This window comes from Lissotriton helveticus, chromosome 5_1 (genome assembly GCF_964261635.1).
Source record: "Lissotriton helveticus chromosome 5_1, aLisHel1.1, whole genome shotgun sequence".
Lineage (NCBI taxonomy): Eukaryota > Metazoa > Chordata > Amphibia > Caudata > Salamandridae > Lissotriton > Lissotriton helveticus.
The window spans coordinates 1,988,820,325-1,988,844,594 of record NC_136065.1 but is presented as its reverse complement, the minus strand read 5'-3'; the positions used below and the strand labels follow the sequence as shown (position 1 = coordinate 1,988,844,594).

General features: G+C 51.0%; 1 protein-coding gene across 2 annotated transcripts in view; it reads right to left on the bottom strand.

The window, feature by feature from the left end:
• The window catches only part of LOC144756136 (E3 SUMO-protein ligase KIAA1586-like), a 38,674-nt gene extending 30,585 nt beyond the window's left edge, over positions 1–8,089 (bottom strand). The window contains exon 1 of one of the 2 annotated variants that reach the window (XM_078645699.1): positions 7,963–8,089. The gene's annotated coding sequence lies outside the window, so the exon portion shown is untranslated. The remainder of the gene's footprint in view (positions 1–7,962) is intronic. The other variant, XM_078645700.1, reaches the window with a different exon arrangement.
• Between the last annotated feature and the right edge of the window lie 16,181 nt (positions 8,090–24,270).

Genomic DNA, 24,270 nt, shown 5'->3' with positions numbered 1-24,270 from the left:
AGGATACACGGTAATATGTAGTTTACTAGTTCAAATCATGGCAAAAATCAACTAATCCTCCCGGTTCCAGTAAACTGAGTACCAATCACTTGGGTAATAATAATGATATGTGCTATTTACAGCATTTAGAAGAGAGCGTCGACATGGGGACTTCTCACCACCCACAGACTAAGCACACCCACACCGCCAGGCATATTAATACAACCTATGGAATGCCGTCCAGTTGGCAATTCCAACACTTCTAAACAGTAGCTTAAATAGACTGCCAGCAGCGCCCAGATGCCCAGTAGTAGACAAACAACGCGCTATACAAAAACAATTAAGAAGTCGGATTTCATACAGAGAGGCAAGAAAATGGCAGGTGGGCCACTGCGAAAGCGGATTTCTGCCTCAAGCTGCCCTCTCTCCTCTCCAACAATCGATAGTTGACAAGGAAGTTGTAACCAACGCTCATGCAATGTGGATTTGTCACTTGTAACAACACTAACAGCGTGAACAAAATGCAAGATCTTCCAAAGTGCAGCACTGTTTGGCTTTGAATTTGCACGTGCTGGTGTAGCAAGTAGGACACTGAAAAAAAGCAGCCAAGAGATGTGCCGGCCCGAAACATCAAGGAAATATTTACTGCCAGCTATGAGGCATGTGTAAACAATACTACAGTAACGCTATTGACCAACAGACAACACATTTCCCGTTCATTGACATCTCGGACTGCAAAGGACCCCAGAGGCGAAACCCCCCTGTACTGGGAGCAGTCGCAGCCCCCCCCCCCCCGGCCCCCATCGTGCGTGGCAGCCCAGGTTAAGACAGTTGCCGGGCAGACACACAGCTTAACCAGAGTACTTCACAGGTCTTTAACCCCTTCCGCGCTGATGACGGAACCGCTCCGTCACCAGCCGCGGTAGCGCTGTGCTGATGACGGAGCGGTTCCGTCATGGCCCGCTCGACGCGCCACGCTAATTTCGCGCCTGCGAGGCGCGTTCTAGTGAGCGGGCGGGGCCATGACTGAACCGCTCAGTCATGAGCACAGCTCAACCGAGGCTGGTGACGGAGCGGTTCCTTCACCAGCATGGGCGCGCCGCGCGGCCCCCCGCCCCCTTAGCGCTGCGGTGGAATAGCCGCCGCAGCGAAGGTGTTAAAAGACCATTTGCTTAATAATGAGGCATCGTTGTTTTTCAGCCCTTCTTAGAGCCCCTGAATCTCTGACTCGGCTGGAAATCACGCCCCCCTCCCGAAATTTGTTTCTAGTTGCGCCTCTGACTGAGCAAGTATAACATTACCACAATTAAAGTCATGTAACCGGGAGTGTTAAACCTATGCGGTAGCCAGCCCTGTCGTTGGGAGATCGACGGATAAGTTAAAGGCCGTCATCTAATAAAGTTAGGGGCAGCCGTGAGGGTAAGTGATGCCATCATAGAAAGCTCAGCTTTTGGTGCAGGGTGGACGGCATCCACCCAGTAAAATAAGTGGGTGGACGCCGTCCACCAGCGTGGTACCCAGACTCGAGCCCTGATGCTCAGAGACTTTGTACTAGCCTAGCCTCAAACCATTGGCAGGCACATGATCAAGGGCGATCCTATCCCTGGTGCATCTATTTAACAACCAGCCAGAACCTAGATCCAAGGGACTTGCAGCGAGGCCATAAGTTAGTGACACAGGACAGGTCACATGGTTAGGGTCTCCAACTCCCTGGGCAGGAGTCTGTGTTGTTGTGTAGGAGGTGGCAGTGTATACCTCACATATGGTGAGGCACTCCCACTTCATGCTGGTCAGTGGGCTTAGCCTTGCCTACTGGTGTGTTAGTGCACCTCCTGCAAAGTTGTGTCTATTCGGCAAGTCTCGGGATTCAAGGTTTAGTACACAATAGATTGTTTGGTTAATGCACTTGCTGCAGAGGCCCCTATGTAATTTACTGGCCACAGATTTGCAACATGTGTAGCTCAGAGGTCCAGTGTGCTTCATGCAGAGCACCAAGTGAAACCTGCAGGTCATGGATTCATATGCTAGAAACTACAGGTAGCTACGTGGCTTAGAGCTTTCCGTGGAGGGATCTTTGTGCAGTGGTCATAGTGGGCGGAATAGGCAGGGCAGGGCATGCCCCTACTTCTTTAATTCAATAGATTCTGTACCCCTACTTTTTTATTTTAAACATGTGTCCCAGGACGTCAGAAATAGCCAGGGCCTACAGAAAAGGCTCAGTGTTCGTGACAGTTTGGGGACAGACGGGGTACAGAGAAGGAAAAGGACTCTGCTTTTTCCTTCTTGCCCAGAGAAGACAACAACTGTGTCAACTGCTGCTAAACTCTCTTTCATCCTCTTTTTGCCTCTCTTTCTGTCTAGCTCGTCCTCACTTACTGAAAATCATGACTTCAAGAAACAGTTCTCATCCTCTCTTTCCTGCTTTCGTTTATTTGTTCCCTTGTGAAATGGATCTCAAAAAGAAAAACACTCGCTGGAAATGTCGTCTTTTTCTGACATTGTTCTATTCCAAAGTGCGGCCTCTGGAATAACATGTTCAAAATATGGAAAATAAATAACTAAACAAAGCAAGACAGAGTGGTCGCAAAGTGGCCAGATTAATTTATTCACACCCAAAAACATTAGCCTCACTTTACAGAGTTTGCCAGTGAAGCGCTACTTTTGTTTTCTTATCCTTCTTTGAACAGCATTGATTTCTCCAGGTGGGAAAGTGCACCAATCCTGGGGGTACTCAATTGCCTGATTGATGGGTGGATTGGGAAACAAAATGTGTACTCCGGCTCTGTGTTCAAGGATGTGGTCTTTTAAAATCATACTGCTTACACTGTGTAAGGATATAAGCAATAGACATTGAAAAGGATTCCTTCCGGGCCCTGTAGTCATGTCCTTAACTTTTTGGGCAAAAGCACTTACTGATTTCTGAACAGGGAGTGTAAAAGTATTACGGTAACCATATTGTTCCTGCTTACATTTCACATGCTTTACTTAATCTTGCATTCTCTATGAGTTTGCTTTTTCCAGGATGTTGTTAAATTTTTTTAGGCAGCATATTGCTCCTGTCTAGTGCATAATTTGAATTGAGTCACATCCAGGTGTTTATAGCAGACACAACTGGGATGTAGTTGAAGGCAGTATGGTGTTCAGTGGGGGAGAGGATGTGACACTATGGTCAAAGCTGCCACATTTGGAACTGGGAAACCAGGTTCAGCGTTAATGACAAGTCCCCCAGACCAATAACCAGAGGGATCACATTCCTATGCTAGACCTTAGAAGGCTCTGCAAGACCTTAGAAGCCCTGGTGTCTTAGCACCAGCAGATAGACCCTAGAGGTGGCAGTCTGGTTTAACCTTCAATATGGATTGTGGCAGACAGGCTTAACCTTGAAAGCCTGTCTGCCACAATCCATAGTGAAGTTCACCTCCAGCCTTGCGGGCAGGCATATGAACTAGCACACCCTAGAGCCACAGTGACTGTCACTGAGATCACAAGACACCTGAGATGGCCTGGCTCTAGGGCGTTGCGACCAGTATGACCGCACCAGGCGCTGACTTTGAGTGGGGGCGTGGTGCTTGCAAGTATATAATGGTTTTAAAAAGCACTTACTGCCTCCTTCCTGGCCTGCAGCAATATTAAGCAACAATAAAAATGTCAAGATAACTCCGGTGATTAATGTTCTTTCTAGAGAGAGGTAAGAGTTTTGTGTAGTGGAAATTTTGACTCGTGGAAAGTTAGTGAAGAGGCTTAATGTGCCTGCAGCAAAGAACATGTACCATGCAGATCACAAAATGCACATCATGTAAATAGATCAGTGGGTTACTGCTTTCGTCAGATAGATCCTTTTGTTACTTGTAGTTCATAAGTTAAATTTCTAACATGGAACAGTGAGCTATTAACTGTCATCTAAGAGCTGCATGCAAATTGCAAGATATAAATTAGAGCGTTCTGTTTTTTTCCTCCACAGTCTTTGATTATCCTGATGTTGCAAAAAATGTTAATTTGGATAGAAATCAAAGCTGGTTATTAAAGAGAACCCCAACCGTGGTATTATGTTTTAAATTCTGAGTTTGTGTTTCTTCAGACCAAATCACTATTAAACCATATTGCCTACTAGTGTGGTTGTCATGCGAATCCTACACCCTGCAGTCCTTTGTCTTATGTCATATTTCCTATACAGTGATTTACATACGTATGATTGTTTCTGTGTAATTTAAAGTGCGCTGACACCTTACACTGGCATGAGTGGCGCTGTAAATCAAATTAAATGCATCTGAGAGAGAGTGTGGCTATGGAGACGTGAGGGGCACAGTTAAATGGTGGTAGTTAGGGAATCGGTGGCGGAGATAGTCATTGGAGAAACCAACAAACACTGTTGCACAGGGTGCCACCAGCGCTAAAGCCTGCCCTGCACTTGAGGCCAGTCCGCCTCACCCATTGGTACCTCCATTGGCCTCAATTTAGCAGTAGTAGCTGCAACTCACCAGGGATCGGCAATGCAGGTTTTGCACACACCAAACTAAGTTCGCAAACTTCACGGTCTCTATGCTTCTTGCACAAGCACTTTTAACATGTGCTGCCTGCTTTGGGTCCCAGGCACTCCACACCACTGGAAGCAAGCTAGCCGGGCTGATGAGAGGTGTTACCTCGAAACCGGGCCGGTCCTCGGATGCTTGTTTCCGTTCTGGGAAGGACATGGCTTTTGTAGTTCGGACTGGACTGTTCCCATGGGGCACTGGGTCAGCGCTGATTTGCATATCGCCATTGTCTAACCCAGGGTGGTGTGGAGTGGAAAAACGATGGATTTGGGCCCAGATCTTTTGACTGGGGTGAATGTGTGACATTGATCCACATTCTGTCTATCATTGTTGTTTTTGCAGTAACCGCTCTAAGTGTACTGGGGATGCTCAGACGTGAGTCCCAGGCACTCCACACCACTGGAAGCAAGCTAGCCGGGCTGATGAGAGGTGTTACCTCGAAACCGGGCCGGTCCTCGGATGCTTGTTTCCGTTCTGGGAAGGACATGGCTTTTGTAGTTCGGACTGGACTGTTCCCATGGGGCACAGGGTCAGCGCTGATTTGCATATCGCCATTGTCTAACCCAGGGTGGTGTGGAGTGGAAAAACGATGGATTTGGGCCCAGATCTTTTGACTGGGGTGAATGTGTGACATTGATCCACATTCTGTCCATCATTGTTGTTTTTGCAGTAACCGCTTTAAGTGTACTGGGGATGCTCAGACGTGAGTCCCAGGCACTCCACACCACTGGAAGCAAGCTAGCCGGGCTGATGAGAGGTGTTACCTCGAAACCGGGCCGGTCCTCGGATGCTTGTTTCCGTTCTGGGAAGGACATGGCTTTTGTAGTTCGGACTGGACTGTTCCCATGGGGCACAGGGTCAGCGCTGATTTGCATATCGCCATTGTCTAACCCAGGGTGGTGTGGAGTGGAAAAACGATGGATTTGGGCCCAGATCTTTTGACTGGGGTGAATGTGTGACATTGATCCACATTCTGTCCATCATTGTTGTTTTTGCAGTGCCTGCTTTGGGGTCACTAAAAGTATGCTGCAAACGAGGACATTATTATGCCGCAGTGTTGAGTAAATTATGCAGCAAAAAATGACTGCAGCAAAATGTAGTATATTTTCTGATATTTTATTATTTTGACATTTTTACACATGCTAACAGTCTCTTCAAAGATTCTGCCTTATTAGTGCCAGTGTAACATACAAATGCAGCAGTGAGAAAGGTGATCAGTCAAACTTTGCAAAGGACTGTCCACTTCGCAGCAACACAAAGCACATTTTTTAGTCAATTTTGATCAGTTTGAGCTTCGATTTATTAGTTAAAATTTTCAGATAATGCAGCAGATGATGTATTATGTGGAAAATATGGCAGAGCCATAATTATATAGAAAGCATTTGGAAACTAAGATATTTGCCATACATGTTTGAACTACTCTTGTGGAAAAAGGGAGAAAAGTTGATGACAGAAACTCCATAGTTGCGAGACAAATAGCTTGTGCTTACACTTTTAAGCGTATTTGGGACATTCTGTGATTGAAAACATATCCCACTTTGTGAATGTATTTTTAGGTCAATAAATCTTATTAAACCCTAAACAATCATGTGTATCCATTGGGTGAATTAAATAACATATTAAGCTGTAACTGGTTAGTGAAATGACAAACAAATACTAACAATTGTGATGTTTTGCGCATTCTGGTCACACTTCTGACTCCGCCAACTGATCCAATCCTCTGGTTATTCTGGCTCTCTGATTTTCCGCCCACAGTTCCCCTACTTTTTGTTCCCCACTTTGACCACTGCCCTTGTGTAACCTGCAGTTTACAAGTTACCGTGAAATTCTGATAGACTGCTGCACTTCTAGGGCAGTGAGATCGGTGCAAGCATATCATCATTGAAGCACCTGCTGTCAAGTTCCTGGCCTTCAGCAATTTTCAGGCATCAATTAAAATGTCAAGATAACTCTGGAGATTAATCGTCCCGGAGGTTTGCCTAGTGGAAAGTTTTGACTCATCCTAAGGTAATGCAAAGGGTTAAAATGCCTGCTAAGAACGTGTACTATGCAGATAGCAAGGTGCATATAATGTAAACAGGTCAGTGGGTTACGGCTTCTAAAGGGTAAGATCTTTTATAAGTCAAAATCCTAATACAAAACATTGAGCTATTAACTGACATCAAAGAGCTGCATGCAAATTGCAAAATATATGTTAGAGCTATATGTTTTTTTGCCCCGTCTTTCATTATCCTAATTTTGTGAAAAGGGTTCATTTGGGTAGAAAATAATTCATATTATTAAAGAGAACCCCTTACAATGATGTTTAGTTTTAAATATCTGAATTTGTGCTTTTCCAGAATAAGGACTCAAACGATACTGCCTACCAATATTGATGACACGTCACTCCTACACTACACCTTGTAGTCCTGTCTGATGTAACATTTACTATACACTAATTTACACACATATGATTGTCTCTGTGCAATGTGCGTGTGATGTAAAGAGCTCTGACACCTTACACGGGTCTGAGTGATGCTATAGAACTAAATAAATCTGAGCGACAGTGGGTATGGAGACTTGAGGGGCACTGTTGAAGGATGCTTGTGAGGGAATACGTGGCAGAGGTGGTCATTGTGGGGAAGGGGCAACAGACATTGTCGACACGGCGCCCCCAGTGATAAAGCCAGTCCTGCTGCACGGCAGACTGCACCCGCCGTTTCATGTACTACACCCTAAGTCCAGAGACTGGCTGAACAGCTTAACTATTGTAAAAGTTGTTGTGGAAAATGTATAGAGTCAGAACAGTCGATCACGTCTCATTTTCTTGTTGCTTGGGAGCAAAGTTTGTAGAAACAATCCACATACTACACTGGGTCAAAGGCTTCGTGACCCTGACCTACCTGGTCTCTTGTGACTACTGTAGTGATGCAGGTGGGAGGACTAAACACTACTGCCTACAGGGACCGCGGGCCAGGAGAGAGGGATGATGCTGCTGGAGGGAGGGAGGGAAGAAGGGAGGGAGGGAGGGAGGAAAGGAGGGAAGAAGGAAGCGAGGGAAGAAGGAAGGGAGGGAGGGAAGAAGGGAAGGAAGAAGGAAGGGAGGGAAGAAGGGAAGGGAGGGAGGGAAGAAGGAAGGGCGGGAGGAAGGAAGGAGGGGGGGTGATGCTGGTAGCAGCCTGCAGGGCCGGAGTTTAGTCAAGTTATAAGGGGGCGGTTGCGATCTGTTGTACAAACGGGAAGTGTGGGGGCCTGAAGCCTCCTAATCACCCGAGAGCATTTTTCCATCTACGCATCTGCCTTGCAACTTTCTGTACTCTTCTGACACCTTCGGCTAAAGTTCGCGCTATACGAAAACGAATAATTAAATAGTCTAGTGGGACTGTCCTGCTCCCGCCCTCCCATTTTGCTCATACTGCACACCGCCCCTGTCCTGCCCGCTCCCGTGGTATCCTGGGGGTCGCATACTCACACTCTGCAGGGGACCTGGCTGGAGCACAGGAAAAGGTGCGCGAGGCAAGAGCGTGAGCACCCAGCGTCTGCGTGCAAAAAGCGCGCTCACAGAGCATGCCAGGAATGCACTTCCGGTATGGGAGGAGCCCCCGCCCTTCAGCCAATCACAGCGAGGCTGCAAACAAAAGATAAACACTAGCACGCACCCCGTGTTCAACACTGCAAACACTGTAACCACAGCAAAGGGCAGCCGAGCAACACGTGGATTCAGCATTACAGCTAGAGAGAGCACGCCTTAGGACATGCAGAGCTGCTAAGTGGGAATTTCTGAAGCGTGACACTTTTCTCAGCGTGGGGCTTGTGAGTCAAGATCACATTGCATTCTGGAAGTAGTAGTTTCACTTTCTGCATGTAAGCATGAGCTCAACATACCAACATTCAAAATGTTGTTGGCAAAACCGCTGGGGCATGGAAACAGTGATGATGAAGGGCCCTGAACCAGAAGAGAAGTGAGCAGAAGAGAGGCCTTGTAGGTGGCACTGACAGGAATGATTGCAGGCATTAACGTAGGTATGGTTGCATTGGAAGATGGAAGAAGCGATGACCGAGAGGTAGGGATCGAGAGAAGGCTTTAGCTGGGCGTGTCCTGCCAGAGCTCAGCAGCAGTAGTAATAAACAAGCATTGGCAAAACCAATAGGTTTTGCTTACCTGAGAGCTATTAGTTCTGCCAATGCCTTTTAGCCATGTTGTAAAGCAGCGTGGAATGGATAGAGTATAGTGGATTGGCTGAGGCGGCTCCTCCGTTATGGCAGTGGAGTGTCGCCCCACTGCTGGAACCAGCAGAAACATGTAAAATAAAATGATAATAAAGCTATTAATAAAACTGCTTTATGATCATTGTATTTAACGCCATAGAGGAGTCTTGAGGGTGGGGCCATCCTCTGAGGGATGGTAGAAGAAGGAGTGGTGGGCACAGGGTACAGGGCACTGCAAGTGCGCATGTCGATTTGGCTGGCAGTCTTAGGACAGCCAAACTGACATGCATACTTGGATATCTCAAGGCTTTTGCCTGGAGATATCAGCATGGCTCAGGAGCACAGGCTCCTTGTCCCTGCTGGAGCATGAAACCAGCCCGCTCCGCCCAGTCCTGGCGCTTATATCATGCTGAGTAATATCATCAAGAGAGCAGTATCTGGATTATTGCAGGGGTGCCTGGGAGCCTATGTGTGGTTTGTTTGGAGCTGAAGCGGGGACCGACTGCAAGTGAGTTGTTTTTTTGTTCCCCATGCTGCTTCACCATTTTTTCCTGTTAGCGGCCGCTACTGCTGGCATTGTGTAGAGTGGCGTGGAGTGGCGTAGAATTGAGTGGGGTAAAGTGGTCTGGAACGGTGTAGACTGGAGTGGCGTAGAATGGAGGGGTGTGGAGTAGCGTACAGTGGAATACAGTTGAGTGGTGCGGCATAGAGTGCAGTGGCGTAGAGTGGTGCAGAGTAGAGTGGCATAGAGTGCAGTGATGTAGAATACAGTGGAATAGAGTGGTGTAGAGTAGAGTGGCATATTGTGCACTGACGTAGAGTGAAGTGGCGTAGAGTGTCACAGAGTACAGTGGCATAGTGTAAAGTGGTGTAGAGTGCAGTGGTGCAAAGTAGAGTAGAGTGGCGTAGTGTAGAGTGCTACAGAGTTAAGTACACTGACATAGAGTCCAGTGGCATTGAGTGGAGTGGAGTATATTGGCATAGAGTTCATGGTGTAGAGTTGTGTAGAATAGTGTGCTATAGCATAGAGTGCAGTGGTGCAGAGTAGAGTGCAGTGGTGCAGAGTGGAGCGCAGTGGTGTAGAGTGAAGTGGCGTAGAGTGAAGTAGAGTAAAGTGGCGTGGCGTGCAGTAGCATAGAGCGATGCAGAGTAGAGTTTCATAAAGTGCAGTGGCAAAGGGCAGAGTGGTGTAGATTGAGGTGCCATAGAGTGATGTAGAGTAGAGTAGCACATGGTGCATTAGTGTAGAGTTGAGTGGTGCAGAGTAGAGTAGAGTGAAATAGAGTAGAGTGGAACGGCATAGAGTAGGGTGGCATAGAATGCATTGGCGTGGAGTAAAGTGGTGCAGAGTAGAGTGCAGTTGCGCAGAGGACAATGGCATAGAAGTAGTGTAGTAGAGTGCAGTTGTGTAGAGTACAGTAGCATTGAGTGCAGTGGCATAGAGTAGAGTGGTGCAGAGTTGATTGTCATAGATTTCAGTGGCATAAAGTGCAGTGGCATAGCGTAGAGTGGTGCAGAGTACAGTATATTGCCTTAGACTGCAGTTGCATTGTGTGCCGTGGTATAGAGTAGAGCAGAGTGGCTTAGAGTGCAGTGGTGTAGAGTGGTGCAGAATAGATTGGCGTGGAGTGCAGTGGCGTGGATTAGAGTGGTGCAGAGAAGAGTAGGGTGGCATAGAGTGCAGTGGTGTAAAGTGGACCACGGTTCGATCCCCGGCTCCGGCGGCAGGTTAGCCCAGCACCATGTGACTCTGGGCAATAGCTCGCTTAATCTTCCCGACGGCCCCCAGCGCCTAGAGACCCTTACGGGTGATTGTGCGCTTTACAAATGTGGACTTTACTTTACTTTACTTTAAAGTAGAGTTGCGTAAACCAGAGTGGCTGTGGCGTAGAGTACAGTGTTGCACATTAGAGTGGAATAGAGTGCAGTGGTATAGAATGAGTGGTGCAGATTAGAGTAGAGTGGCGTAGAATGCATTGGCGTAAAGTGCAGTGGCGTAGAGTAGAGCGCAATGGCGCAGAGTACAGATTAGGGGGAGGGAAGGGAAAAGATACAACATGGACGGGCTGGGTAGGATCGAATAGAAGCTACATGGACAGAAATATGATAGACGGACTGAAAACACAAGTACTCAAGTGGAGTGCTTCAACACAAAGAAAAAAAGTAGCTCCTAAAACAGGGGCAGTTGATGGACATAAGTGCTTGGTCCATGCTCTGGGACGGGGCCAAACAGAAGAAGAGGACATGACTCCCGTGTGTCGTGGCAAATGGGAGCAAAGCAAATGAGAGCGATGCTGAAGCTAACAAATGGTAACCTATGTCCTAAGTCCATTGTATATAAATAACAGTCCTAAAAACTGACTTTGAAACAGGTCACTGCTGTTTTCAGGCAAACCACTGACTTCTTCCTCGACAATGTGCAGGATTCTTTATGTTGAATGTGTCCTTTATGCCTAAGAATATTTCCATTTCTTTCAGGTGTTATTTTTCGATTGTTTTTTCATGCAACATTTAAGTACTGTACAGAATGTACTGAGTCACCTCTAGGTGCCTGGATGAGTTCAGTCTGTAGCTGATTGCTCCTGATGGGTACTGAAGGTATTGTGAGTTTCTTACAGTGCCTGTCACTGAGTCATATAGGTGTTCAGGTTTCATGCTCATTGTTGGGTTGGAGACTGGTCCTTTGGATGTCTCTGGAGAGGGTGTGCTCCTGCCTCGAGGTCCCCAAAGCAAGTTGGAGTATTTTTAGGCTTAAAGCATTTTATTGAGACAATACAAAAACATGAAACACTTGCTGCAAACAACAGGAGCCACGGCACAGCGATTGAAAGCGCGCCCGAGGCGCCGAGTCTCTCCCAATGAAAGGCCCATAAAGGCTAGTCCGTCTTGATGCTTAGAAAGAGACAGCAGTGCAGAAAAAGAACACCCCCCCAAACTCCCCCCACCCCTCTCAACACCCCCAGAGCCCCCCCTTTCCCCTCCCCCCCGACCAGTGCTCCGATCCGTCCCGCCCTTCCCCCTCACTGCCCCCCCCGCAGGCAAATCTCGTCTGTAGACCCTTCAAGAGCCGATTCAGCAGGTGACGTCAATCTCAAGAGGCAAAGATACCTCGGGCAGGTGAGTTGCCTAAATTCAGTGACCAACAAGGAATGAAACGGTTGCCAGAGGTCATTAAACTGCTCCACATCCCCAGCCACTGTGAGCGACAACTTCTCCATTCACAATACATGCCACAATCTATGCAACCAGCCGGTGATGGATGGGGGTGTGGTGGTGCGCCAATGTATAAGGATGTTCTCGACTGCTGAACCCAGTGCAATAGCGATCTGTCTGCCTCTACAGGATCTCAATGGATACATCAGCCGATTAGGTAGGCCCAGCAATATATACGCGGGGAGGCGTGGCAGCTCAATGTCAAAGTGTGAATCAATCTCATCTATCACCTCCTTCCAATAAGAATGCAACAGCGGACAATCCCACAGAACGTGTGTAAGTGTGCCTACCTGCCCACATGCCCTCCAACAAGCACCATCAATATTACGGTCCATTTCGTGTAGCCTTTCCGGGGTGTAATACCAGTAGGTGGCCACTTTAGTAAACGTTTCCGTGGGTCCCGTGTGGTATGCCGAGTGTCGCGCCCGATATGAAATCTGGTCCCACTCTTTGTGGTTCAGCGTCCTCCCCAGCTCCCGTTCCCACCGTTCCCTACCCGGATTGTAAAAGTGAGAGGATGGGGGTTGCAAAAACTTGTAGAGGTCGGAGGTCAGTTTCGCATCAGAGGTACGGGACAAGAGCCACCTCTCATATGGAAGAAGCTTCCTGTCTGCCGTCTCCTGCACTCGTGGATGCAACGCCCAGTGGTGGACCTGCAGGTATCGCAGTCTCTCCGTCTCCGGCAACAAGTGTTCTTGTCTGAAACTCAGAAAGGGAATGACTCCCTCCGTGTCATACACATGAAAGAGTGTCCTGCACCCTGCGGCCCGCCAGTGCGTGAAGGCCCCCGGCTCCATCCCCGGGGCGAAGTCTGGGTTTTCTACCAAAGGTGTAAGCGGCGAGGGAAACGTAGTAAGATCGTGGGTGACATTAGTGGCGTCCCACACCTTCAGGGGGACTCGCGTAACAAAGGACGCGTACAAGTTCGCGGGATGGAGAGCCCTGCGCAAGAAGGGCACCTCCTGCAGAGGCCGGCCAGCAACCGCCTGGTCTTGAAAAAGCAAGTGATTATTAGATTCCCATCTGCTCCACTCCACAAGGTACCGCAGCGGTGCCGCCTGGAAATACTCGGCAAGTCCGGTATCCTCAGTCTCCCTGCTTCTGGGGCCAACGTGGAAAGTGCCCTCTTCAGTCTAGGTTTGCGGCCCTGACAGATGAAACGCGCAAGGTTTGCCTGCGTTTGCTGAATCCACCCCGGTGGGGGCTGGAGCGGCAGGGCCCGAAACAAATAAAGAATTTGCGGCAGTACCGTCATCTTCACCGCGGCTATCCTGCCCAGCCAGCAATGCATGCCCTGACTCCACTGTCCCAATTCCTCCCTGATCTTTGTGCCCAAGGCAGTGTAGTTGGCTGTCACCATAGCGGGCAGAGTGGGTGCTAGCAAAATGCCCAGATAAGGCAGGAGATCCGACGACCAATGCATGGGGAAAAGGCCCTGTAGTTCGGCTCTTGTAGCAGCAGCCAGCGACACATCCAGGGCCACCAACTTCCCCAGATTCATTTTGAATCCCGCAACCTCTGCAAAGGCGTCCAACTCCGAAATGCACGCCGGGATCGCCCTCCTTGGGTCGTCCAGGGTCAATATAACATCGTCTGCGTACAGGCTAACAGTGTGGGTATACCCCCCCATCTGCACTCCCACCGCACTCGGATTCTGGCGTATCCTCTGAGCAAATGGCTCCATATACAGAGCGAAGAGCAGCGGTGATAGCGGACACCCCTGCCTGGTGCCCCTCTCTATAGCAAAACTCCGCGAGCTGCAGCCGTTTACCCGCACCACTGCCAAAGGAAATTTATAGCAATTAAACACCAAGGAGCGGAATTTCTCCCCAATTCCCACCTTCGTCAGGACCCGTTCCAAGTAAGGCCAGTGCACCCGGTCGAATGCCTTCTCCGCATCCACCGCCAGCATCATTCTTTCTCCGGGGATTCGGGAGGCCTTCTCTAGGAGGTGGACAGCCCTTTTAGTATTGTCCACCGTCTGCCGCCCCGGGATGAAGCCCGCCTGGTCCGAGTCCACCAAACCCGGCAGATGGAGAGCCAACCGGGCCGCAAGGATCACAGTGTACAGCTTGAGATACACGTTTAGGAGGAAGATCGGCCTGTAGGAGCCGCATTGGGTCCGATCCTTTCCCGGTTTGGGGATGACCGTCAGGGTAGCTTGCAGGAGGTCGGGCGGGATGGCGCCCGGTGCGGAGAACGAGTTGAAAAGACAAGTGAGAATAGGTGCCAGTGTCGTACAGAACGTCTTATAGAAAAGCGACGTATAGCCATCCAGCCCCGGGGCTTTGCCATGCTCGAGTTTGGAGATAGCGGTGATCACCTCCTCAATACGGATGTCCCTTCCCAGGTACTCCGCCTGTGAGGGGGCAAGGGAAGGGAGGGTGACCGAATCCAGGTACTCTTCCGTTGCCTGCTCAGACGGGGGTCCGCCCGCGTAAAGATTCCGAAGGAAGGCCTCCGCAATTGAGGCGTCCTCCGTGACCGCCGCCCCGTTGGCATCCGAGATCTCTTTCACCAAGTGTTGCTGGTGCGCCACTCTGAGCTTGTTCGCCAGAAGCCGGCCACATCTGTCCCCCCCGTATAGTAAGCATGTCGCAGACGTAGTGCCGCGTACTCCGCCCGGTCCATATCCAGGGCCGACAGGAGTTTCCTCGCTGCCTTGAGTTGCCTCCAGATTCTGGGAGCCCCGGTACGGTGGTGCATATGCTCAAGTTCGCGGACCCGTTGCGTAAGTTCGTCCCATTTGTGCTGCCGTTCCCTGTTCTCCGCCGATGAAATGGCTATAAATTCCCCCCTGAGGACCGCCTTCAGGGCTGCCCATTGAGTCGCTAAAGAGGTGTTGGCGTTATCGTTGTGAACCAAATAGTCACGGACGGTGTCCGTGATGTGCTTCACCACCGTTTTTTTGTGTAGCAAGGTGTCCCTGAGGCGCCAGACCCCGCACGCGGATGACGTCGGCGGTAAGCTAAAAGTGGCTGTGACAGGAGCATGATCCGACAGGGAGATGACCCCCATCTCAGAGGTCGTAGCCAGGGCACAGACCGGTCCCGTAACCAGGAGATGGTGCAATCTTGCATATGTTTTATGTGCGTGAGAGTAAAAGGAGTAATCCCTATCGGTGGGGTGAATGCGGCGCCAGAGATCGTGGAGATCCAGGTCCGCAAGCTGGGACTTGCACGCGGCCGAGAGTTCGCCAGTCTGCGGGGCACGGAGCGCAGATCTATCTAAAGCCGCGTCGAAGACCATGTTAAGGTCTCCCCCTACAATGACATGTCTGTCTGGAGTGGCTGTAATGTCCACTAAAGCCGAGTTCAAGAACCGTTCCTGGTGCTCATTGGGACTGTACACAGACCCAATGGTAAACACAAGACCCCCAAGCTTAAACCGATACGCTAGCAGCCTCCCCTTCTGCTCTGCAAATTTGTGTAGGACCTCCCCTTTGAAGTATTGCCACCCCTGCCGTCTTAGTAGTGTTAGAAGAGAAGAATTGTGTCGGGAATTTATGGGAGCGTAGCCTGTGACAGTCGCGGGACATCAAGTGGGTCTCCTGCAGGAGACAGATATCTGCCTGAGTACTTTCTAGTTGGGACAGGACTGCTCTTCTCTTAACCGGATTGTTCAACCCCTTAACATTAAGGGTCACCACCTTAAGGGTCGTCAAGGGCATAGGAACAAATGGGGGCACAGGCAATAGATGTCTGCCCAGACGGGGCGGTGCAGAAGTGTGTAGTACGTGTGAGCCCAGCTAGGGCAGTGTAGACTCGCAAAGAGCACTGGACGACCCCCCCCACTCCCTCCGCACCCAACCCCTCCCTCCCACCCCCACCCCCCCTTCACCCCCCCCGGCCCCCTTCCTTCCCTGACACCCCCCCAACCAGCCCCCCACAACCAGAGCAACGAACAAACCCACAGTCGACCCCCTCCCAACTCCTACCCCCCCAACGCCCAACAAGCAAAACGAAAAAAAACATCCAACTCAATGCTGCATCAGTTCCCCTGACACCCCCCACCCCCTGCAACAACCCCTCAAACCTCATAGTCCCAGTCCGGTTCCAAGTGGAACAAGGCTGCGGTAAGTTACTGAAGTGGACGTCCAACCACTACGCCCTCCTCGCCGCCCCCCCCCCCCAGCCCCGGTGCAGCCATAGAAACAATGCAAGAATGGTGATCTCCCCCCGGAGTCAACTTAGGCCGTGAGTGCTACCTCCCGCACTGCTTCCTCCCTTCCTGCTCTCGCCGTGGGTGAGTCCGGCATGGAGCCCCCCTTGAGCCCCGCCGTCTCGGAGCCGGTTGCCAGCCATCCCTCACCATCCTTCTCCTGCGGGGCGATTGCGTTCTCTCTTCTGTCGCCTCAATGCCCAACACGGCACATGTGTCTCGGAGAGAGCGGAGCTGATGCAGGGTCCCATTCCAGCGAAAGATGAGGCGGAAGGGATGCCCCCAGGAGTACGGAGTCTCCTTTTCCCTCAAAAAGTCCGTAGCCACCTTGAACATCCTTCGTTTGGCAAGCGTTATGGCCGACAGGTCTTGAAATAGGGCCACAGGGTACTCCCGAAGTCTCAGCGGCTCACGTTTCCGCGCCTCTCTAGTATGCGCTCCTTGAGAGCATAGTCGGGCAAGAAGGCCAGAATGTCCGGGGGAGGGGCAGAGGACCCTCTAGCCGTGCCCACCCTGTGGGCTCTGTCAATCCGAATGGGGAAGTCCACCTGTTCTCCCAGGACTTCCCGGAACAGCACCTGCAGGAATCCGGTAACATCCGTGCCCTCTTCTTTTGATGGAACACCCCGGACCCTAATGTTATTCCGCCAGGACCTGTTCTCCAGATCCTCGTTGTGTGCCTGGAGATCTAGCTGTTGATCCTGCAGCCGCAGGACCTCCTGTTGCAGCTGTGCAATTTCCTCATCTCTAGAATGTCCGGCGGTCTCCATAGTGGCTACCTGTTCGCCAAGACTGTCCACCTCCCGTCACACTTCCCTGACCTCTCCAGCCACTTCCTGTTTTAAAGTTTGAAAATCCTCATGCAGTGAATTAAAGAGGGTCTCTAGGAAGGATCTGGTGATGGGAATCTCACTTTCCCCCGTACCCTGCGAGACTCCGGACGTTCCTGGGGACGCACCTCCTCTCTCCCCCTTCTGTTGCCCCCTGCCCAACATCTCAGGGAGGGTCCGCTCGCCCTTCTTCCCCCGCTGCTCTGTCATACTGGTAGTCCGCTGTGCCGCAGCCGCCTCCCTCTGTAGCACCGTGGCGGTCTCTCTCCTGTTCGTCTACACACCCCCGGGTGTAAGCCGCCCAGATCGTTCTTCACGAGGTATGCCGCTCTAAGTTCCTCCTGGCCCAGGGAATGGTCACGGCCCGGTCTCGCAGCCACCTCAGGCAGTCAATCACCACTGATGGCGCTCCACCGTCTCCCTGCTACCGTCCGCCTTCGAGACCGGCGACTCCCAGCAGGCTCCTATTGTGTGCTAGCCCCGTGGGCCCCCTGCACCCAGCCGCTCAGTCCCTGCGCCCCCGATCACCTCACTTAGCTGGGCTTACCGCCTGGGCTCCACTCCTCACAGGCACTCTCGTGCAGGGCTGTTACCTCACAACGGGTCCCAGGTCTGTGCCTGCACCATGGGGGGAATCATATGCTCCAACGATCCATTTACGAGGGGGCCCCCGGCACCAGCAGGTCGGGGTTCTAGCCCTCAGCCCGATCCTCTGCGCCACCCTCCCGACTGTTCCACTCCTTGGGGTTCAGGCCTGTCCAATGATCCACTGGCCCTCCGGGGGCGAGGGCGCCCCCGGTATTTCCACGGCAGGCCTCAACCCCGGTCTCAGGTAGATTCGCCGCAGCCCGACCGGCCTCCTCTCTCCGTAGGCCTCAGACCCAGGCCTCTCTGGCGCCTCCGCTCTGGGCACAGCAGTTAGCCGCCTCGCCGCACTCCGGGCCGGGCTGGGCCCAGTTGCGTCGCCCACCACGGTCCCCGGTACCTCCAATTCACGACTGGCCTCAGCTGGTGGCGCCCGGCCCAGACCACGGCCCTCCTCCAGGCCCTCCGGGTCGCCTCGGCAATCTGTGCGGCCTCCTCTCCTCCAGGGGCCAGGGGACCCCCGCCGCCTTCTCACCGCCTCCTCCAGCCACCACTCGGGGTCAGGCACCACGCAATCTGGGGGACCGCCGTCCCTCCCGCAGCTCCGGGCTCCTCCTCCACCTCAGCTGTAGGCCTCAACCCCGGCCTAGAGTAGGCACACCACCTCCGGGCCGAAGGAGGCCCCACTCCGGGCCAGGCGGTGCGGGCAGGTTCGACTCCGCGGCCCCCTGGACAGCTGTCCGGTTATCGCGCCTCACACCGTGTCCGGCGGGCCCAGCGCCACAGCCTCCACACTCTCAGGGTGCCTCCAGTGGCCGCACGCTGCCTCCGTAGCTTCTGGGCCTGCTCCCACTGCCAATCCAGCCGTTCCGTGCTCCGGCGTCTCAACTCGCCAAAACGGCTCGCACAGCTCCGTGGGTGGCACCGGAGCGTCTCCCAGATCTCCGGCGCGGGGGAGAAACGCACCTTGGGACAGCACCGGGTAAGCCGGGGCCGAAGGAGCTAGCCGGGAGCACGTCCGCTCACTCCGCCATCTTGGCCACGGCCCCAAGTTGGAGTATTTTTGACCCAACTTCAGCACACACAATGATTATGCATGTGGGCTGAGGCCTTTCTGTGATGTGGAATGAAAATTAGACTAGGGTCTGTGTTTGGGAGGGTGCACAAAGCACCTCCCCGGATCTTAAGAAAGTGACCACTATCATCTCCTTGGGCTGCAGAGGACTGACAGTGGTAGAGGCACAATTAGTATAGCAAATGGCTGTCTTGCCTGCTGTGGGAGAGCCGCCTACCAACCCCTCCTGCATTTGAAATTGTTCTGCCAATCCCCTATATCCATGCAATAACCAACTGTAGAAAGGAAGCGGCCCTTACCTCGGCAGGGCGGCGTGCCTTCCCCTCATCCGTAGGTCATGAACCAAACCATGGCGCGTCCCTGTCATCCCGGACTCCTCCCCTCTCTCTCCCTCTGCAGGAACCCGTGACGGACGGCGCAGGACCGGAAGCAGTACCCCTTGACCCCGGAAGCTCACCGCTGGAAGACAGAAAAGACGGCAAACAGGAAGAGAAGCCGTTCCGAGCAGCAGACCCGTGGCAGGAGGACGCAAGCGAAGAACCCGAGACTGAGAGCGAAGGAAAGGAGAAGACCCGTGGCGAGGACGAGGAAGACGACGTCTGGTCTGAAGACTGGTGGAGTCCTCAGGAGGTGGCTGGAGAGCGGCCGTAACTCACAGGAGAGTTACTGCGGGGCACGTGAGTACAGCGTCTCCGTGTCCCCTCTGTTTATAGTTGTAAATAGTGTTATAGTCAAAGCACTTGTAATCTCACCGCCTCACTGTAGATATCTAAGTGCACCGTTAGCTGTAAAAAGATCCCTGTGCCCATCCTCACTTAATCACCCTCTTCCCTCCCCCTTTTCTGACTCTCTCCCTCACGGCCCTCCCCTCCGTCCTACCCTCACTGTCCGACTTCAGGACATACACATCCCCGGTGTCGGTGGCAGAGCTCTAACCGTCCAAACGTTCCAGGACTAATGGCCCTGTTCTCTCTCTTTTCATACCTCCGAGGGACACCAGGACAAAACAGGACCTGAACACCCGCGTTCTACGAGGAACTCCTTCCGACGACGTCACTCCCGGGGAAGACTACCAACCCACCGGCCGACCTGTGCTCCTGGCATTACGTGCCCTTTGTGTCCCTGAAAATAAAAACTGTGAATCATTGCACACTTCATCCGGCCTCCTCGCCTGTTATTCCGGTCCGCCCGACCCCCTTCCTCACACCAACCAATCCACCAGCACTATGGGGAGGGTCCCTGCATTGAAGGTGTAGAGGAAGGAGCATCTCACACCCACCAGAACCCAGATTCGGAGAGAAAAGGCGCACCGTGCAGCACTGCATGAGCAGTGCAACAGAATGTATAGGGAGAGCAAGAAAAAGCAAATGGCTACAGCCACCACCGATTCACGTTCTAATGGTACCTAGAGGGTGGCCTCGATATCAAGTGTATATTGCAAGGCTTCTCCTACAACTGTCCAGGGATCTCTTTCAGTTGGGCAGATAGTGGAGAGTCGCTGAAATTAATAAAGGAGATAGAGGGTCCTGTTGAAGCAAGGGCTTTTCCCTTGGATGTTCTTGCCCATTGATCCCACCGGATAAGGGATATGTAACTGGGACAGCCTCCCCTGCCTTTTTGCTCTTATTTTCGGTAGCTCCCCCCTGCCTTTCTGATAACACTTGTAACAAAGACCATGGCTGTGGAATTCACAAGAAACAGAATTTCTCATGTGCCAGTAACAGGTAAGGCAGAAACTTCCAATCATTGAATAATGGCTTCCTGACCAGAAGCCTGGGATGACACTTCAGTGGTGACTCAGACATTGTTTTGAGCTCCAGAGATGAGGTACTGACCACCAATGCTCACTGCCATGTTAGGGACAAATATCTTGGGTAACACTTGCTGAGCTTGCCAGGAGGGCTGCCTACATCCTACTTCGAGGGAGAGACCTGATTGACTGCTGCTGCTTTGAGCCCTTGCACGAAGGCGACACTGCTCAGAAGAAGCAGAGTTCAAGGAGATAAGATGAGGCAAGGCAATGTCAACATGAGGAGATGCAACCTTCAACAGGAGGTTGTGATGGTGGTCTGGAGATGTGTCTCCTTTTTGATTGAGGTTCTCCTCAAATCCCCCCCGTAGAGAATTCTACACTTAGGGCCCGATTACGATGTCGGGTGGACTGCCACCGATAGGCAGTCGGAGGCGGTTTGCCCGAGATCCAAGGTATTGCAGTAACGGCAGATAGAGCGATTCGGGCGAGGTGAAAGACCACCACTTCCAACAGGGTCAAGGAGCCTGTCAGGGCAGCAGTGGGATGCTATTCCCTACAATGGAGGTGAGGTCTGCGGAGGCACCAGCGTAGGGATTAGGATGTCGGTTTCCGACAGCCTTTTCATGGAGGTCCCACCTCCATGAAAAGGCTGTCAGAAAGGGTCTTTTGTGGGCCCCAGCAGGGCCCACATGGGCCGCCACTATGTGACCTGCAGGACACATGTGGTGCCCCCCAAACATCCAGGCACCATGTACGACATGGTGCCTGGCACATGGTGCATGGATGTTTTCAAAATGCTTTTTACTATTGCAGCTTGTTTAGCGGCTCTTTTCCTGTGCCGCTGTGAAAAGCATTTTACGACCGTTGCAGGGCTGTTGTATCGTAATTCAGCTGTTGGGACCGTCGACTCCTTGTCAGACAGTCTCGTGCCCGAAACTATGGCGGTTGGATGCTCGTCCGACCACCATCGTAAATGAGGCTCTTAGATCCTAGCAGGATTGTAGCACTGAGGGAACTATACCTGTCAACGTGGTCGAAATTTCAAAGACTATCTGAGTGCTTCAGAAACCCAATAATGTCTGTAGGAGTGACACTACTGCTACCTGGGATGGACACCCTCTAGTTTGGGAGAGGGTTTCAGATTGGCCCTCAACAAGACCCATGTGTCAAGATCCTGTGACTTTGACCTCTGCTGCTCCCCGCACAGCTTCACCGGACTAGTCATGGAGCTGTCATGACTTACCTTTTGTTATTGGCAGCGTGGCATGTGAAGTGTGAACCTCACAGATTGGGTCAAGGCCACAACCGAAGTATCCTTTCTTAGAGTGATCACCATCGGACTGGGGCAGCCTCAGCTGACAGCTGGGCACCCGTGCAGTGCCTGTTAACAGACTTCATAGACTGGATAGTCAGGACAAATAAGGTTATTATGACATTGTTTCCTGAAGAAAATGACAAGTGTACTCAAGTGGGGGATTTGGCTGTGACTGAAAATAACCAGACCACCAGGAAATACTCACTCCCAGGCACTATAACGCTCCCCCTGCACAGAGGTAATGGCCAATGTACTGCATCATAAAAGCCTATCCTTTCACAAACCAAAGGAATTACTCCCATTAGATCCTGATTAAACACCCTCTGCTAAATTGTGAACAGTGATCTTTTTCATGCCTCACCTACAAGGCAGCTAAAAGCTGTCTGTGGGCGTTGTAGTTCCACAGACATCGGCTTTGCCTGTATTGAAGCGGACTTCTACGCCGTCCACTCACAGACTACGAAGCTATTGGGAAATGAAGTCCTGGTCATTTTTTAAGGTGGCAGAAGATTTACTCTGCTTATATAGGGCCCAGTGATAATAGGGATGTAATTCTATTAAGAATGTAATCTTTTTTACAGCTTCAGGGGGGTTCTTTAAATAGTACCTACATTAAAAATGTATTCTTTAAGAAAGATACTTAGAGTTGACCAACAGTTATTTATAATCTTTTCTGTTTGTCTCAATTATGTAGACAAGGAGTAGCGTACATGTAGTGGACACTTCTCAATACTTAAAGGTGCATGGGCAGGGGCATAACACAGGCCCCGCATCCCCCGCGGTGCAGGGGGGCCCCCGAGCTGTAGTGGGCTCCCTCAGCACAGTACTCAGGCCTGAGCGCTCTGGATTGAATCCGGAGCGTGGGCCCCTCCATGTACATTGCAGGGGGGCCCATTAAACTTTCGTTACGCCAATGTGCATGGGTGATGTTAATAATCCCTCTTATGTATGGAGCCCTCCATACTTTTTCGTTCCGATGGATCTGCAAATTGCATTTGAATGTGTTGCAGAGGCGGCTCTTCTGCTAAGGCGGAGGAGCATCTCCCCACTGTTTTAAGCAGTGTAAAAAAAGGAAAAATAAAATGATAATAACGAGGTTATTATCATTTTATTTTTTCCCTTTGCCGCATCATTGTGGGGAGGGCCTGCTCTCAGAGCAGGAGGAGGAGTGTTTTGCACTCCCTATGTGAGCATGAGTGATTGGCCGGCCCTCTGGGGCCAGCCAAACAGTAATGCACACATAGCACGTTCTCCATGAAGGTTGCATTACAGCCTGCGTGGAGAACATATCCACCCCTTCAGCCCCTGTCTGAACATCGAGTCACAGTGCTCAGACCAATCAGTGTTGTGATTGGCTGGGGGGAGCATGGGAGCCCAGGTGCTTCCTGCTTCCGGTTTCCCCCAATAAGCCAGGAAGCAGACGCAGGAGAGGCTGAGGCACCCTGCCATCCGGCCGACCAGGAGGTAAGTGATTTTTGTTTTAACCTGGTTCCCCCGTCTTCCTCCCTACCCCACCTCACTGCTGCTTCCAGGTAGAAGCCGCCTCTGATGTATTGGCGGTACTCATATTTACAGTTGTGTTCATTGTACTTCATCGTTCAGGCCCCTGCTAGAAGTGACTAATCGGTATATCCAACTTTGTTCTGCTATTAACAGTTGTTTATTATTGCTGTCTCTGGGTGGGATTTTTTCAATAATTATCCATTCAAAATCATTTTCTGAGTGTTTTTTTTTCAATAAAGTGTCTCATAAACCCTGTTGTGTACTTTTTGCTTCTGAACGTGCTCCTATTTTCATTCTTCCGTACTTTTGCTCTCCTTCTTATCATACACACATATCTTTCCCTACAGATGCATTTAAGGAGATATACCAAGATTGGAAGAGTTGCAGTTTGTGAACGTTCTTTGTACACAAGGAGTTCTTAGGCCCAAGCCTAGTTGTTTCGTCCTTTTTGAGAGAGCATATTGCCTGCAGTGTCCACATGGGGTATGGCCTGATATGGCTGGTAAGTTCCACAGTGTGAGCTGGTTGTTCTTTTTTTTTTGAGGTTTGGAACGAGTATGGACTAGTTCATTCTTGATTGATCCTCCTCGTCTAAAACAAAAACATTGGTTTGGCAAATTCTAATGCGCCCCATGTCAGAATTTTCCAATGTCTTTTCACAATTTTCTGAAGAGCCTTTGAGTGTTGACCAAAGGTAGTTACAGAGATCAGGCGGTCGGTGTAGTTCTTCTGGAATTTTCAAGTAGAACTTCCCTTGGAGTGTTTGATGCTCTTTTGCATACTCGGTTGATCACTTGTCAAGGATATTTCCTCTCACACAACTTCTCAGATAAGCATTCTGCATGCTTGAGGAAGTCTTTCTTGTTTGTGCAATTTCTCCTCAACCTTAAGAATTGTCAGAGGCCCCAGCAGCTGCCATTTACTGCAAACCACTCTGTAGGTCATATATCACTTTGCCACGCATCTGTTGCTTCCTTGTCTACAGCCCATTTCCCTTTGCTTCCCAGTATACTCCTCTGTTGTTTCCCCAACCTAGTAGTACACTACATATATTTTGAAAAGTCCAGCAGTACTAAAACAAAAAGTACTTTTTTTATTTACCGATCCAAGTGGCGTCCACCATCTTGCATCAGTAA